Genomic DNA, 18332 nt, shown 5'->3' with positions numbered 1-18332 from the left:
TATTGGGGACCATTGTCTGCGATGATGCAATCCGGAACGCCAAATTTTAGGAAAATTTCATCCTCTATAATAGCAGAGACATTTTTCCCATTCGCACTTCTCAGCGGAAAAATTTTTGTAAATTTAGTGAAGAAATCAGCGACAACTAATAGATATTTATAACCTTTCTTGTAGGAGCTGGGAAGAGGTCCCAATAAATCTGTCGAGATAACCTGCCAAGGACGCTGGACCAACTTAGGATCTCCCATAAGACCGGGTGCAGCCTGATTTGAACTTTTCTGTCCTAAACAAGTGTGACATTTAGATACAAATTTCCTTACGTCTGAAGACATTCTAGGCCAGTAAAATTTCAAACAAATCCTATTCAGAGTTTTCATAATCCCAAAATGGGCAAATGTAGGAGGTACGTGATGTAACGCAATCAACTCTTGTCTTTGATTCTTAGGAACAACTTCCTTCCAATCATTAGGCTTATGCAGGGCTTCCATACTCTGCACATGCTTATATAAAACTCCCTCTACAAGTTTCCACTTAGAAAATAGCTCAGGTTTAGCTAAAACGTCACGACACATTTTATTGTACCACCGATCAGTACTAATAATGGGAGATTGAACAATAGATGAAATAACTAAAGGATCGCGAGATAAAGCATCTGGCACAACATTTTCCTTCCCTTTCCTGTGTTCAATAATAAAGTTAAATTGCTGCAATCTGACAGCCCACCGAGCTAATCTTCCAGAAGGTGATTTTAAGTTTACTAGCCACTTCAGACTATAATGATCCGTAATTACTTTTACAGGGATGGGTGACCCTTCAATGTAACCCCTGAATTTCTCCGAAGCAAAAATTAACGCATTAAGTTCTTTCTCAGTAGTAGAGTGGTTCCTTTCCTGAGCCGATAACGATCTACTAATGAAGGAAATAGGGTGTTCCCTGTTTTGTTCATCTAATTGAGAGAGTACTGCGCCTAAACCTTCGTTTGATGCATCACAAGAAATTGTAAACGGTTTATTAAAATCTGGGCATGCTAAGACCGGAGCCGCGACTAGAGTTTCCTTTAATTTAGAGAACGCCGCCTGCGCTTGATTATTCCAAGAAAATGTTTTACCAATGAACTCTTTTTTGGTTAAGTTGTGTAACGGAGCAGCAATAATAGAAAAATTCAAGATAAAACGCTTGTACCATGATATAATACCAATGAAACGTCTCAGGCTCTTTTGTGAGGTAGGTACCGGAAAATCAACCACAGCCTTAACTTTGTCTGGGTCAGTTCTCAGACCATTATTATCTATTATATAACCAAGATATTTAAGAGATTCTCTACAGAATACTGACTTTTCAAAGTTAATCGTGAGACCCGCCTCGAACAGTTTACGTTTCACAAGTTTAAGTAATGCTAAATGCTCTTCAAAAGTACTGGAAATTACAATAATATCGTCTAAATAAAAGAAAACTTTACCATCAAATTCTGGGCCAAAGATTTTACTCATGAGCCGCATCATTCTCGAACTGGCTCCATGAAGACCGAAAGGCATAGAAGTAAATTGAAAAAGACCCCTTTTAGGAATAGTAAAAGCCGTTTTTTCCCTTGAACTACGTTCTAGTGGAATTTGATAAAATGCATCTTTTAGATCAATAGTGGACAGAAAACGAGCTCCCCCCAAGCTGTCTAAAATATTTGAAATGTATGGTAACGGAAAAGCGTCCCTCTTAGAGATCGAATTAATTCGTCTGGAATCCAAGCAAAGGCGGTAAGTGCCATTTTTCTTTGGTACAAGTAAGACGGGACTGTTCCAAGCACTACTGCTCGGTTCAACGACGCCCATCTCCAACATTCTATCAAGTTCCTTGTGTACAACCGGGAGCAGGTGAGGTGAAATCGGATAGTAACGCTGTTTTACAAGTATACTATTACCAGTGTCTATGACATGTTCCTCTAAATGCGTACGACCAAGTTTGTCCCCAGAAATTGAAATATAATCTTTAACTACATTATCGCTCTATACATTCGGGCGCTCTTCGGGGCTGCCGGCTGCTTTTTGGAAGCGCTCCGAGTTTATTTTTGAAATCCTGGGAAGTCCTCAATTTTCCAGGTGTAAATTTAGCATAAAATAACTGCATTAAGTTTTAGTTTACGTGTATAAAAGTAAAATAATTTTTCTGTAGCCCCTTCGGGCTTAATTTAAGTTTTAATATAAATTTTTACATATTTTTAGTTCAAATCTGCCACGTTATCCAAAAAGTGCACAGTGAAAGGCAAAACATCGGTCGTCGGTTTTAAATGCTTACCACATGTGCACGGTGATAGACTAGTGAACAGTTTCAAGTGCGTGTAAGTGATTTATGAGGGTATCCTTTGGGCTATGATGGTTGTAAACAATGTCGTATATGACCGGGCCACACTACTCAGACTTAATAGTGAAAGTGTCTATTTGGACCCTGCAATAGCTGCAAAGATATCGCTGTATAACCTTGGACGCTGTTACATTAGCGCTTGATAACGTAACTTATAGTTATAAGTTGTTACATTAGCATTCAAGCCAAGTAATATACTATAGGTGAGTACACAAGCTGAGCTTGTACTCCAATCTTCAGGGTGTGGATTATATATAGTCAATTTCCCAAATGAAACAAGTCTCTTGATATGAGTGTTTATTGTACAGGTAATACAGGTTATCAACAGGTCTACGAAAGGTACAAAGCTTTTTAAGACCTATCCTTAATATTGGCGATCTACTGAATCTAGGCTCTGATGGAAAAGGTATAATACTAGCTCACGTGGATTACGGCGGATGCGGTGAGACGGTCGGCAGGTGCCAGGGCAGGTGCCATGGATGGATGCAGAAGGGGGGCGCCAAGGCGGCGGCTGGAGGCGCAGAGGCGATGGAGCAGGGCGGGGGCACTGGTTGGAGGGCCAAGGGGCTCCACACAACAGGCTAGGGCGGCAGACACCCAGGACTGAGGCAGGGGTCTACGAGTTCACTGGTCTCAGCCTGGCGTGGACGGTAGGAAGGGCGGCCGGCATCAACAGGCGAGGAAGAGCTGGAGCACGGGTCGGTTCGCCAAAGGGTTCTTCGCGACCCGGCTTTGGTGAGCAGCGGTGTCTGGGCCGTGGGCAGCAGGTGGCCCGGACGGAGGAGACATGACCCAATTATATAATGTTACGTGCTGGTGGACCTCAGGCAGATGGAGACATGACCCAATTATATAACGTATGGGGCTGGTGGCCATCGGCAGATGGAGACAGGACACAGCTCTACAACAAGTGGGCTGTGGTTCTGGGGGTCCCTTTGAAGCTGAGAACTTGTACTCGAGCAGCGGCCCGCGAGATGAAACAACTCCGCCGATCCATATTTACGGCGTCACTTATTTGGCGGTAATGTTAACTTTGAACTCTACATCGTGTGGAGCTCAGCGAGGTCGGCGGTAAACTGCCGCGTTGTTTGCTCGCTGCCAGTACTTGACCTGCGTTGGTCGCTCGCGGGGGGGGCTTGTCCCACTCTTTGGCGCGTGCCCCATGCCCTTATAAGGACACGTTTTGCATCTTAGCCATATGATTGGTTGTAGGTACTTGTAAGCCTACGTGACCAATATCAGGCGGTGATGTCGCGAGCTCCTGCGTATGTATTAGTGTGTTTACACGCTCTGGGTGCATGTTTGATTTCCGGCCGCGCGTGATTGACATACATAACTATACAGTAAGCTCTTGCAAGCTTATGTGCAAACATAACAACGCGTTATTACTAAAACAACTAAAATTAGGTTTCGTGATTGCAGAGCTGGACGCAGTAGGAAAAAACATCTGGAACACAGCATCGAATAATTGAGGCTACTAATAAAATTAAATTAAAAAAGTGTGGTCTCATTTTGAGTAAGGAGTATCCAATTTTTGGTGCTTCTCCAGATGCTTTGGGAGAAGATTTCATTGTTGAAGTGAAATGCCCAGCGAAGGAGTCGACAATGAAAAACTACCTAACCGATTCCATGGAACCTACTCCCAAAGTCATGGCACAGATGCAACTACAAATGCATTTTGCCCGGAAGCCAGCTGCACTTTATTGTGTTGCTAACTATGACTTTGAGACTTCTAAGAAAGTCATACAGTGTAATGTGATGTATGATGAAGCATTATGCAAAGAACTTATTATTAAATGTACCCAATTTTGGTCCAATGCTATATTTAAAAAACTTAAATATAAATGGGTAGATGTGTGACATGTACATATAAAGTGTTTTTATTACCTTCCTTGGATTCCTTCTCATTACTGATATAACCTTTCAATTGAATATAGTGGAACATTTTTCAACGTATAGTATGTTTATATACTATATGTATAGTAATAATCTAAGTACTTTTATTTAGGTGAGTAAAAGAAAAACTATATTTCAGTAGAAAACATTATTTTAATACTTAATACAGTAACGTAGGTTGTATTATTTATTACACAATGTTGATACATAATAAATTAAAAGTAATTATTTACTAAAAAATATAATGTATATACATATTATGCGTTCAAACACCACAATCATCATTTATTCCTATCATAGGTACTATGACACAAATATAATTATAATGGTTCCATGGCAACATGGAAAAGTGAAATTTTAGAAACCCTTTGAAGTCTTTAAAAGTGATGAAAAATAAAAATAAATAAACCATAATCTAACTTAACCTATATAAGCTAGTTTTTTTTCATAATAATAATAATAATAATTGGATAATTTGTATAGCGCCGTTTTTGTGAAAAATCACCTCATGGGCGCTGTACAATTTATTTCCTAGGATATACATTTGTTATTTAGACCAACTGTGCCAGCACGAGGCTCGTCATCTGTTCAGGCATGTGTCTGCCGCCAATATAGCGCTGACATGTGTCTGCTGCCAATAAAGAGCGCTGACACAACATCCTCACATAGACAACAAACCTTGGCAGCACCGCTGTGACGCTCGACGAAGACAGAAGATGGAGACTCTGCTGCAAGAGTCCTAGGTAGCGAAGGAACTGTACCAGCTGATGCAGGGAGAGAGACTACCCCGTCCACCAACTGTGCCAGCACGAGGCTCGTCATCCGTTCAGGCATGTGTCCGCCGCTAATATAGCGATGACATGTTGCAATGTCCCCCCCTCTGACTGTCTGTCCAACAACCCGACAGAGGTACATCGTCGATCAGGGCTCCCCAGCCGTGATCCGCCGCATCTGTGGTCAGAAAATGTGTAGGGCTTGGAACATGAAGAGTTGAAACATGATCTAAGTTGTTCATCCACCATTTCATTTCCGACAAGACTTCCTTCTTTATGGGAGATTTCTGCTGAGGGGTCAGCTTCAGCATTAACTGCAACTGTAATTGTATCAGTCGAGTATGGAGTCGACCTCTGGGGACCACAAAGGTAGCAAAATTCAACTTTCCTAAAATACTCTGAGCTACTTTCAGAGTCCATCTTCCCTTTGTCACGAGGCTCTGAAGTGAGTTCCAAAGACCTTGTCGTCTGTATTCGGTTAAGGTCTTCTGATTCAGATGGGGGTTCCAAACAATTCCTAGATATTCCACTGACTGTGCTGGCTGACGGACACACTTTTGGAAATTTACCAAAAAACCTAACCGCTCCAATAATTGAAGAGCTTCTCGTGTTTGACTAAGGAGGACCTCTCTGGTCTGATGAGCCAGGAGAAAGTCGTCTAGGTACACAATGATCCTGATACCCCGTCTCCGCAGGATTTCTGCAATCCAATTTGTGATGGCTGCAAAGGCCTGTGGTGCACTGCTCAGGCCTTGAGGCAGGCATGTCATCTGTAAGTGAAGGCCTCCGTAATACAATCTCAGAAAGCAACGGTAAGCTTTTGCGACCGGTATGTGGAAGTAGGCCTGTGAGAGGTCTATTTTTGTCATCCAATCGTTGGCTTGAAGAAAGTGTGGGACCTTGTGGTGAGATATCAGAGAAAACTTTTTCCAAGCTACATCTAAATTGAGAGCTTTTAAATTGAAGATTGGTCTTCTTGAGCCGTCGCTCTTTTGAACCAGAAAAAGTGTTGATAGGAAGGAGGCATTGTCGCCAGCTCTTTCCAATGTACCATCTCTCATCATCTTTCTTATTTCGAGTGTCATTTCCGGGGTTACTTTTGTTTTGTATCTCGTTGCGAGAGCTTGGCTTGGACTTATCAACAAGGGCTTTCGGATGAATGGTATGCGGTATCCTCTTATCATACGTAAGATGGTCTCTGGGGCATCTAGGGTCCGCCATTCTATCCAATAATCCTGTAGTTGACCGGCCCGAAATGGTTGATAGTCATCTGTTGAAGCGGCCACGAGAGGTCTGCCCCCTCGCGCCACGCTTCTGTTCCCTACCCCCACCCCTCGCTCGGGAGGAATACTGGGGGTCTCGCCCGTGGTCTGCCCGCCGGGGAAACGAGGGAAATGCCATCTTTTCCTTTGATGTCTGCTTGGGGGGAAAGGCAACAACCTCCTTAGATGTTGAAGGGCGGTTGTGCGCCGAGTGGCTACCCTGAGGTAGGCGCACTGGACTAAAGCACTTTGTTACACCACCCAGTTTCTGCAACTGTGCGGACAGTGCTTCTTCCCCAAAAAGATGAGTGGAAGAAGGAAGAATTCTGCTGAATAGCTTCCGTTCCACTCCAGTCTTACAGCTGCTCAAAATCTTATCTCTTCTGTGCTGAATGATTTCAGCTCGCTTTCCGCAGGTTATCTGCAAGATATCGTCAGAGCATTTTATAAACTCGGAGTCCTCTCCTAACAGGCTGGCCAGTTGTTCCTCTAAAGCCTCGCCTGACAGAGAACTTTCTGAACTGCTTCCCCATTTGATGAGTTTTTAGAGAGCCTGTTGAAGGCACTCTCTCTGCTTCAATGAGGCATGCGTTACCGCAGCCAGCATCTTTTCCATAGCCGGAAATATTCACTTTTAATTTTTAATAACTTTTAAAAGGGAGTCTAAAATGCCACTTGTCTGAGTTATCTGGTCAACATTTATAATACACATACTTTCTTCACTTTAATTAACACATCTTGTAGATTAATTAGAGCGCAAACTATTCTTACGATCTGATCCATGATGGGGATATGATTGTGGTGTGTAGAAGCGTGCATTTTGCACATATCGAATTCCCGTATCCTGCTGATGACACGTTCTACGTGGATTCTTAATGCAGCTATCCTCTTTGCTTGCTTTACTTCTTCCGCAGTACAGAGCACATTAGTAAATACGCTAGGGGGACGTATAAGCTCGCACTGTCGAATTTGAAGAAGATTACTTATATTCTTAAATCCCCTGTCAGCCATTATGGACATGCCCGGCCGCAGAGCATCCAGGTATCCGCAATCCTCGACTATGGTAGCGTCTGAAGCGCGTCCACCATAACCACAAGAAATGTAATTCACCAATCCGTCCGGAGTACAAGACACGAGGTACTTAAGCGTGTTACAACTCTTGTATTCTGACCAGGTTAGTGATTGGATTATTGGGTTTGTTAATTTGAATTTCCAAACAGTCAATAATAGATTGTACCTTGGAATATCTTGATCTAAAACTTATGGGTAAATTATACCTAATTGTGCTTGCAGATGGCCATATAATAAGGCTTTTTAAAAATCTGTCCATTAACAAGACCGTTTTCATAAAAATCCGGCTTACAGATGGTATAGAAATTCCAAACTGCAGAGACAGTATGGCAAATGAGTCATCCAAGCGGATTTTCTTTAAACTTACTAAAATATTTGTTACCGGTGTGGGTATTTTGTTTGCCAAAATGGATATCAGATGGTACATGTTTTTTGGGATTCCTAGGCATAACCTAGGACTCCGTTCAAGGGCCATCAGGCTTGACTTGCGCATCTGAGCATTGAAAATTTGACTCTCAAAGTCGTCACCTGCAAAGTCTGGTGAAGTTGGACGATACGTAATATCCTCCAGTATGATATCTGAATCCGATGAGCCTGTTTCCTGAGGTTCCAGTGGTTTATTTATGGGTTCAACATGTGTCGCACCAGCTCGTGTAGGTCGTATCCTCTCCGCCGTCAAACTGACATCAAACTTCATTGGTGAGCAAGCTATATCGGTTTGTCGCCTTGATGTGGATGTTGCTTTACTACGAACATGACATTTGACGTTAGCTTGAACAGCCTTGTCCTGTGTTGCAAGTGACCAAGTTTGGGTAGCAACATGAAGAGGTCCTGCTTCAGCTACAGCTTGCTCTTCTGGCAGTGCCGAGGTGGAAGGCTGTGGCTCTGGCTCTTCTGGTTGGTTGTTGGTTGCTTGTAGAGCGCTTTTGATAACTTCCATGTGCAAACGCTTCAATCCCGTCTGCCGAGAAGTGGCTATTTTTTTTTTGGCACTCGAATTCATGTGGAATAACATTCTTTTTCAAGTGCATGATACCACCCATTAATCTGCATCTCATATAATTTTCAATGTCTTCTTCAAGCTAAAATATAAATAAATTAACATTAAATGTATGTATGTACATTATAAATGCCATTAAGTACCTATATAAACCTCAATGACTACAGCAGAGATGTTCAGTAGTTTGCAAAACAATCGTAAGATTTGAAAAAAAAAACATGCTTATGCTCGCAAAATTAGAATATCGTTGTTATACTGAATTTATCTTAAATTATGATAAATAAATATAGAATATTTTCAACCCATAGGAACTTACATTAAAATGGTCTTCGCAACAATGAAGATGACTTTTCAAAGAAATACTTGGATTTCTTCTTTGATCCCGTTTCATTGCATTACACCATTTTTTCCTCATTTTCTCGTTCTTGGGAAAGCTTAAAAACACCTTATTTGGCGTTTTTACTGTAGTATTTCCACACATAGGAACCAAACAATACTTGTATCGCAAGTGAGAAGACATCGGAAAAAATATAACGATATAAATCAAACAAACTGGAAGACAACAAACAACACCAACTGTGACTTACGAATCATTTACAAACTGACAGATATCACCTATGGCGGGAATCAGTGTTACCATGTCCCAAAAACAAAAAACCATGTTTTACCAAATTTTGAAGAAAAAAAAAAGCCTTTTTTAAAGCTTTTTTTATTGAGAATTTAAATACGAAAACAACAGTAACGGATTTTATATTTCTCCTTTCAATAATAGGACAATAACAAAAGTTTATATTTAATTTTTTGCTGTTGTCAAGAAAAATTTGTAGAACTTTATTAAATAATAATGAAAATTAAATAACTTTTTCAGGTCCATGAGACGAGGGAGAAAAAATTCTCCCAGAACTCCAATAATTTTTTTCCTACATTTTACAGTACCTAGTTAGCAGTGGCGTGCAGTGATTTTTTTGTGAGCTAGAGTGCTAAGATTGAAAAATACGACATTAATGATGTTGTAGCTGAAAATGATTTTTTTGTTTTCGAAATGTCAATTTATTGTATGAAGATTTTTTAGCCATGGTAGTATAATTAAAAATTGCCTACCTTTGTTAAAAAATCGTCATACAAAAAAAAAATTTAAAAAAAAAATTTCAGCTATAATAACATCATTAATGTCGTATTTTTCAATCTTAGCAATCTGCTCACTGAAAATTCACTGCACTCCACTGCCAGTTAGTTTTGGTACCTACATAAAGTCATGATATATAATATTTCTTTTAATATGTATTCATATTATTTATTGACAAAGACAATAAGTAGATAAATATACATTGTTATCATGTGAACCCATAGGTACCTACTGAAGTTTGAACTACATTCCTAAAGTTTGAGATTTTCCCCACGCGACCCAAGCTGAAAATTCGTATCTCATTCGAAAGTACAGGTTTTTGGTGTCTTGTTCGACATTGTTTTATTGAAAGAACCATGGAGTTAGAAATGACCCAAAATACCATGAAAACATGGTAAAAACCATGCACATGGTAACACTGGCGGGAATCGACGAAGCTGACCTTATAGAGCTATTCGGAGCGAAAACGTCGCTTTGGCGGCTTTTTAAAAATAGCACATTTTAAAGTGTTATAAAAATTTTATTCACCGTCGTAAAAATAAAATAAAAATTACATTACTTTCGTAATTTTTTACTTAATTTTTTTAGACAATAAAAAAAACTGTAAAAACACCCTATTGTAACTTACGGACCATTTACTAACTAACACCTATCACTTATGGCCAGAATCGACGGCGCTGACGTCACAGAGCTATTCGGCGCGAAATGATCGTTTCGGCGGCATTTTAAAAATAGCACATTTTGAAGTGTTATAAAAAATTTATTCATCGTCGTAAAAATAAAATAAAAATTCCATTATTATCGTAATTTTTTACTTATTTTTTTTAGACAATAAAAAAAAACTGTGAAAAGACCCTGGCGCTAGCCTTTGGAGTTATATCTTAACCTATATGATTGATATACCATGCCACCAACTGTTCATAAACTATTATACCATTCATTTGATGTGATTAGATCGTGCATTGTACCTATTGGGCAGCTGTCAGAAGAGGCGCAAGAGGCACGAAATAAAGACTGTAGAAGATTTAGAGAGGTTCCAAGAAAAAAAATCGAGCTCACTTCCTTCTGAAGTGTTAAATTTACTTGTTCCACCCAATTCCGAGTCAAGAACACAATGTTTGCGATCTGATGTCTCCTCTGATGACTCCTCTAAACATAACTTAGATAGCATCTAATTTCAATAAGCATTATGTTTAAGCACTTTCTCACAAATCTATTGGTCCTGTACTGTACACTGTCTTAAAAAAATTAAAGATGTTTATGTGCAGTTAATTTCTCTCGCCGCAAATGTCTCAGATAGCACTAATTTTTCGTTTCGTTACTGTTCTTGTATAATTTTGATATTATTATTTTATTTTCTGACTGTACTTTCTGCAACTAATACTTGTTTTATTAAGTTCTGTTGCTAAATATGACTAAAATTGTTTTCCTGGATTAGTACCTAATAATGATTGTTTTGATTATTTTTTAGCTATTTTTTTATCATTTATTTATACTTTCGCAATTGTTTCGTGAATTGTATTATATTTTCTGACTGTGCTTTTACCTATTTATTATTCTCAAAATACACATATTTTTTACTTTTTAAATTTGTTTTCTTTAAAAACCTCAAATACGGTATTATTATTGTATTAAATATTTAAAAGATTTTTTTCCAATTTTTTTTTTTTTTTGAAAAAAATTAAATTAATCAGTTTCAACCCAAATTTTTTATATATTCAGATTAAATACTCCCCACAAGAGGGTTCCAAACACTTTAAAATTATAAAAAAGTTTTTTTCCATCTAGCTTGTATGAAACGAAACACTGTGCAATGTGCCGGTGCCGAAGGGATTAATGACGCTAGTTCCTCGGATGATTTTCCATTGTAATACCGTTAGAACAATGACAGCGTGCCTACCTGTCGCCTGTGCTCTAATGATTGCATACCGTTTGATACATATCCACAAGGTAAAAATTATATTGATTTTCAAATGTTGAGAACTGTTTTTAGTTGCTAAAAGATTGACGTATTTTTAAACATAATATAGTAGAAATTCGCAAACATCGATTGAATGATCTGATGTTTTTTTAATTTATTTATTTATTTTTATATTTTTGAAACAAACAGTACATAATTTACAGAGATGAAACAATATACAGTAATAAGATACTTCATGTTATGATATGTTTCCTTGAAATGTCTGCTAAGTGGTATGTTTATTCCGTAATTACCAGGTGACTTGTGTAGTTTATAGGTGTGTGTGTGTGACGTGTTTAATGTGAGGGTGAGACGTGTTCATGGATGTGTGTGTGTCTGTATGTATCGCTTCTACGATTCGTTCTTAAGTTCAACAGCTCGGCTGTGGAACGAACTGCCGGCCTCTGTGTTTCCTCCCTCCTACAACATGGGACTCTTCAAGACCCATGTTCACTCCTTCCTCTCCACAAAAAGACCCTCCACACAGCATCCCCAAAGATGACATAGGCCCTGAGGGAAATTATTTTCTTCAGGGCCTCCTGTGTGTGTTATGGATTCTATTGATGAAAACACTTAACACGGTTTTATAATTTTATTTGTAAGTCTTACAATTGTTTATGGTTACATATTATAGTATAGTAGAGTTTTTACAGAGTTAAATGTCTCTAAGTGAAATGTTTCCAAACTGAAATCTAGAATGAATCTGCCTTGAAACAGAGCGTAATGCATCTTATAGTAATCTTGTATTTAACTAGTGTGGTAAATAAAGTCAATTAATAGTAAACATGGAAATTTACAATAGACAAGAGATATGGCGACAATCAAAATGTTGATTTTGATATGCATTGGTGCGACGGACAAATAATAGATAGTGAATGAAGCATAATAGGTTCAAAGGTTGTACAAGTATTAGAAAGGTACATAACACCTTCCTCGTTAAGATGAGATAATGTGGCGTCCACATTATCTCACATCAGTTCGAAGTCTTGTACTTCGTCTGAGCGTTAGGGATTCATCAGTGGACCCGGTAACGTTTTCTTCCATTTCTACGTTTGCTTCTCTTTTGTCTTTTGTTTTACAAATGTTCAAGTAATTTATTAATCTTACACGAGAATCACCTTTAAAATGATCTCTCCTAGATGTGTAACACTTAAATAGTTTATATAAAATGTAAATGATTATTAAACTTAAAAATACATAGGAAAAAAAGTTATTTTTCATAATTCTAATTACAATATGGTCTTCGGGTATATTTTCCAAGTCATCGTACATTTTATTTAACTTATGGCTTGCTAAAATTAAATCATCTTTATCTAGAGTAAATATTTTTGGTATTATTAATGGAATATTTATTTTGACATTTTGTGTTTGATTTATATTGCAACAATTATCATCAGTTATATTGAACAGGGGAATTATTGATTTTGAAGCTGTTTGATTTGATATATTATAATATTGGTCTTCTACATTAACAATCACTGTTGATCAAAAAAAAAAAACACTTCGCGAACACATAATAAATGCAACTATACATAAAAACGTTAAACCTAAATCAAAACATAGAAAAATTAAGCCCTGGATCACCCATGGAATAGTTACCTCAATTAGGAATAAAGAAAAACTATTTTATCAAACCCGAAAACAACCTAATGACTTAACTTTATTAGAATTATATAAAAAATACAGAAACAATCTTACAAATTTAATTAAAAAAACAAAAGAAAATTACTTCAAGGTAAAAATTGAAGATAGTGGTAAAGATAACAAAAAAGTCTGGGCTACAATTAACAACATTATCGGCAACGGTAATAAAAATAAACAAATAAATAAAATAACTTATGACAACGAAACAATAGACTCAATAAAACAACCAACTAAAATTGCAAATATTTTCAACAACTACTTCGCTAAAGTCGGAGAGAAACTTGCCAAAAAAATCGACTCGTTCCAACCTAAAAATACTACCAATACATCCACACAAACTTGCCAAAATATTTTTGAAAAATTTGATAAATGCACCCAAATAGAAATAGAAAAAATTATAATGAACCTACGAGTGTCCGCGAGCCCTGGTTTTGATAATATCTCAGTAAATGTATTAAAACAAATGAGACAATTAATATCTAAACCAATCGCACATATCATTAATAACAGCATACAGCAAGGAATTTACCCAAAAGTATATAAAAATACAATAATAACCCCGATCTTCAAATCAGGAATTACATCTGACGTCTCGAACTACCGTCCCATATCTATTGTATCTAACGTAGCAAAAATATTTGAAAAAGTCGTAAAGTCACAATTAACTAAACATATCACTTCAAATAAAATCATTAATGATAACCAATTCGGCTTCAGAGAAAATTAAGGTACGCAAGATGCAATCGCAAAAATAACCTCTATAATATATAATGCTCTTGACTCGGGAAATAAATGTTTAAGTATATTCATCGATCTAAGAAAAGCTTTTGACAGTATAAGCCACAAGAAGCTAATAAAAAAATTAGAAAATATTGGAATTCAAGGAACAGTTAAAGAATGGTTTAAAAGTTATCTTCATAAAAGACACCAACACGTAAAAATTAACAATATATTGAGTGAACCCACCTATTCCGAATTTGGAATTCCTCAAGGGACAGTTCTAGGCCCAATATTGTTTATCATTTACGTGAATGAAATGCTTACAGTACCAAAAAATGGAAAAATCATATCTTTCGCCGACGACACAGTTTTAATCATAGAAAAAAAAACTTGGGAAGAAGCCTATCAAACTGCGAACGTAGAAATAAACAACTTAAAACAATGGTTGGATGACAACTACCTCTCCTTAAACTCTGACAAAACCTATTTCATGACTTTCACATGATCAGACAAAATACACCCAACAATAAATTCCAATATAACTATCCATAACTCTTGTAATAATTATACTGACAACTGCTATTCACCTAAATGCTCAAAAATCTCAAAAAAAAGTAATATTAAATATTTAGGCATAATTATAGACCAACATATTAAATGGACTGAACATATTGCGCAAACTGTAAATAGAATACGTAAACTTTATTACGTATTCCTCAAACTAAGAAATATATTACATAAATCTTTGCTACTAAAGGTTTACTATGCATTAGCCCAATCAGTTCTGCAATACGGAATAATAGGATGGGGAGGAGCGTATAAAACCAACTTAACCCCACTTGAAATAGTACATAGAAGACTCATCAAAATTATTCTTAAGAAACAATTAGACTATTCAACCCAAAAATTATTCGATGAATTCAAAGTATTAACAATAAATAAAATTTATCAAAAAAACGCATTACTACAAATCCATAAAGACAAACTAACAATAAAGTCATTTAGCACCAGACCGAGAACCTTAGGACAAATAATAATCCCTAAACTTAATACTACAACAGCCCAACATCATTACACATACTCAGCAATAAAATGCTTTAACGAACTCCCTATAGAAATACAATCCGAGAGGAATTATGAAATTTTTAAACAAAAACTCAAAAAACATTTTACTATTAAATAATTTTTAAGTATGTGTTACGATGTGCCAACCTATATTTCAATTATGTACAAAATAAATGCCATCTTATAATTTTCATTATGTATAAAAATAATTTTTCATTATGTATAAAAAAAAAAAACAATTGCTACTTATATTTTTATTATATATAAAAAAATAATTCTTCATGCATCCAAATTGTAACAACTGATAAGTATGTATAGTACTGTCAATTTGATAGTGCTCCCTCCCTAAACACGAGAATTTCTCAATTAGGGAGGTATTGTTACCACTAATATTATATATTATATAAATTGTTTAATTATGTATTATATGTATATTGGTTAATAAATAAAAAAAAAAAAAAAAAAAAAAAAACTAGTGTAAAGTTTGCATTTTGGCTTTATAATTAATATTCCTGTATTCTGTAATTTAACATCGGTTGGTTCAGAATTCTTACATTTAATTGTAACCAATGTTGGTTTAAGGAGCACAAAAATCCATTTCGTTCCTTTATTTGTAGTATGCCAAATTTCGTTAATCGTATTCATTATTCTGGTTTCACAATTCGGAGGCATATGAGAATGTTCGATTAGTAATTCTGTTTCACAAATAGATCTTTCATGTAGATTATAATAAATGTTTGTGGTTTTACAAATCGCTTTATCTAAAATGGTTTGTTTACACGAATCTATATTATCAAGAGTAACATAATTTGTTTTACTCTCGGCGATAGCTAAATATTTAACATTAGGCATAATAAAAACATATAAATCGTCTTGTCTTTTCATAGGCAAAGGTATTAACTTGTATAAATTATAGCTTACATAACTACACAAAGGGTTTGATATAACAAAAATTATTCTTCTATTTACATATGCAATGTCAATTTTTACCATTGACATTAAAATATTAACATTTTTTATATTTGGTGGGACAGGATAAGATACGGAATTCGGTAAATAAGGCAAGGACTTACTTATTTCTTCAATATATTGCTGAGGTGTGATAATAAATGGGTGTATTATATTATTTTTGGAAAGCATTAATGCGTTTATGATAAGCGTATATTCGTTTTGTAATTCTGTTGTGATTAAATTCAATAGGGTAAGATGTTTTTCTATTTCTTGCTTCAATTCTAAATTAAATATGACATCGCTAATGTTTGTAGTAAACGACTTTAATTTTACGAAATTTTGATTAAATATTTCTTCATTTCTTTCAAGATTAGTTATCGTATTATTAAAATTTGTTATAGTTGTTTTCACTATTTGAGTTTGCTGTTTTAACATATTATATAAGTCTTTATCACCTGTGTTTAGAGAATCAATTGCTTCATCATAATAAAGCGCGTCATTATTATCTAAGGTTCCAAATACAGTTTTATACTGTACCTACCATATCTATCCAACCACGTTTTACTTTTATTTTTGGTTGTCCTATAAATTGTTTTAGCGTCTTATCCTTTTGCTTTAATACTATTTTTAGTTGATGTAAAATATTTAAATGCGGTTCGCAAGGAGAAAAACTTTTATGCATGATGTTATCGTCATTACATAATAGTTGTATATTGCTATATGTTTTATCAATTAATATTAACTTATTATCAAAATATATGTCTAAATCAATGTATGTTACTACATTCCAATAACTCTCTATAAAATTAATCATATTAACGTGTTCATAATATATCCCTGCGGACGAAGATATTTGCGTCCAGTTGAATCCATTACCGTAAGGCAACCATGTCATCAATCTGAAACAATAGCCTTTTTTAAACGATTGAAATGTACTTTAACATATTTTTCTTTATTTGTATAGTACAGTTTACTTTCGAATTAATTTTAACAATTCTATAGGGGCCTTGATAATTAGGTGATAATTTTTTGGAATGATTACTCTTCGTTGTTTCGTTTCTTAAATAGACTAAATCGTTAACGTTATAAAGTTCATTACTAGAAATGTTCTTATCAAAGTTCTCTTTTGATCTTATCTTTTGGACTTGACCATGTTCGCGTGCAATTTCTTGTGATTTGTTCAGTTTCAACTTTAAATTGTCAACATAATTATCATATGTATATTTGAATTGAGGTTTTTGTGTTAATGACGTTGGAAGTTCTGGTTTTAAACCGAAAATTAATTCGTATGGCGTATACCTAGTACTGGTATGAGGCGTTGTATTATACGAAAACATTGCTAAATTTATCCACTCGTCCCAATCTGTTTGTTTTTCTGAAATGTAATGTTTTAAGTAATCTGCTAAGGTCGCGTGAGACCTTTCCAATGCACCGTTGGACTGGGGGTGATAAGCTGTTGTTTGGATTTGTTTAATTTTAAATAGTTTTGCAACTTCCTTTAAAATAATTGACGTAAAATCTTTTTCTTGATCTGTAAGAATTCGATTTGGTATTCCGAATACACAAATGAAGTTATTGACTAACTCCTTTGCAATAGTAATTGCTTCATGATTTGGAATTGGAAATGCTTGCGAAAATTTTGTTAGGTCGTCTTGTAACGTGAGAATATATTTATTTCCATTTTCGGATAAGGGTAACGGACCTACAATATCTAAAGATATCCTTTCAAAAGGTTTCTCAGAAGTTGTAGTTATTTCCATTGGATGAATAAATCTTTTACGAGAAATTTTATTTTTTTGTCATGATTCACATTTTTTAATGTAGTTTCTTATGTCTTTTCTCATATTTTTCCAATTATATCTCTCTTTCATTCTATTATACGTTCGATGAAACCCCGAGTATCCTGATTGTGGAGAATCGTGATTCTCCTCTATTAATTTAGCTATATCCTTGGGATCTGGATAACTTATTTTATTTTTACAAATAGTTACCATGATTCCGGAGTTTGCAAATACGTAATAAATAATAGTTTTTATTTTATTCCAATTTAAATTATTATCACTGCGAGCTAGTTCAGGAATTGAAAGCGATTTCTTTCCTTGTGAAATTAATACATTTTTTAATTTAAGAAAACAACAGAAAATATCTTCGTATGTTGGTTTATCCCAAAAATGTTCCATTGTTATAAGATGGTAAACGTTAAATATGTTATTTAGTTCTGAATATAATATATCTCTTACATTCGTTTTACTTTTCTTTATATCATCGTGATTATTGATTAAATTCCTTATCTCCATAGACAAACCTTCGGACATTTCCTTATCATTGGAAATAAAGTTACATAAATTATCTTTCCGTATTAGAAGACATTCGTCTGTTTCAACAATATTTTTGCAGTCAATAATGGTTTTATCTTTATAATGAGACTTTATAAATTCTTCGTAAGAATTTGGTTCAGGGTTTATTCTAAAGTGTAATATTTGAGAATGATCAATTCTAGATAACGCAT

General features: G+C 35.5%; 1 protein-coding gene and 1 pseudogene across 1 annotated transcript in view; one reads left to right on the top strand and one right to left on the bottom strand.

The window, feature by feature from the left end:
* LOC149409154 (G1/S-specific cyclin-D2-like) overlaps positions 1-18332 on the top strand; it is a 267827-nt gene that overhangs the window by 171814 nt on the left and 77681 nt on the right. The gene's annotated exons all lie outside the window — the stretch shown is intronic.
* LOC149409156 (uncharacterized) lies at positions 6986-8936 on the bottom strand (annotated as a pseudogene).

This window comes from Hesperophylax consimilis, unplaced genomic scaffold (genome assembly GCF_061612785.1).
Source record: "Hesperophylax consimilis isolate HC1 unplaced genomic scaffold, BYU_Hcon_1.0 scaffold_34, whole genome shotgun sequence".
Taxonomy (NCBI): domain Eukaryota; kingdom Metazoa; phylum Arthropoda; class Insecta; order Trichoptera; family Limnephilidae; genus Hesperophylax; species Hesperophylax consimilis.
The sequence above is the reverse complement of the archived record's forward strand: the minus strand, read 5'-3'. Positions and strand labels throughout refer to the sequence as shown.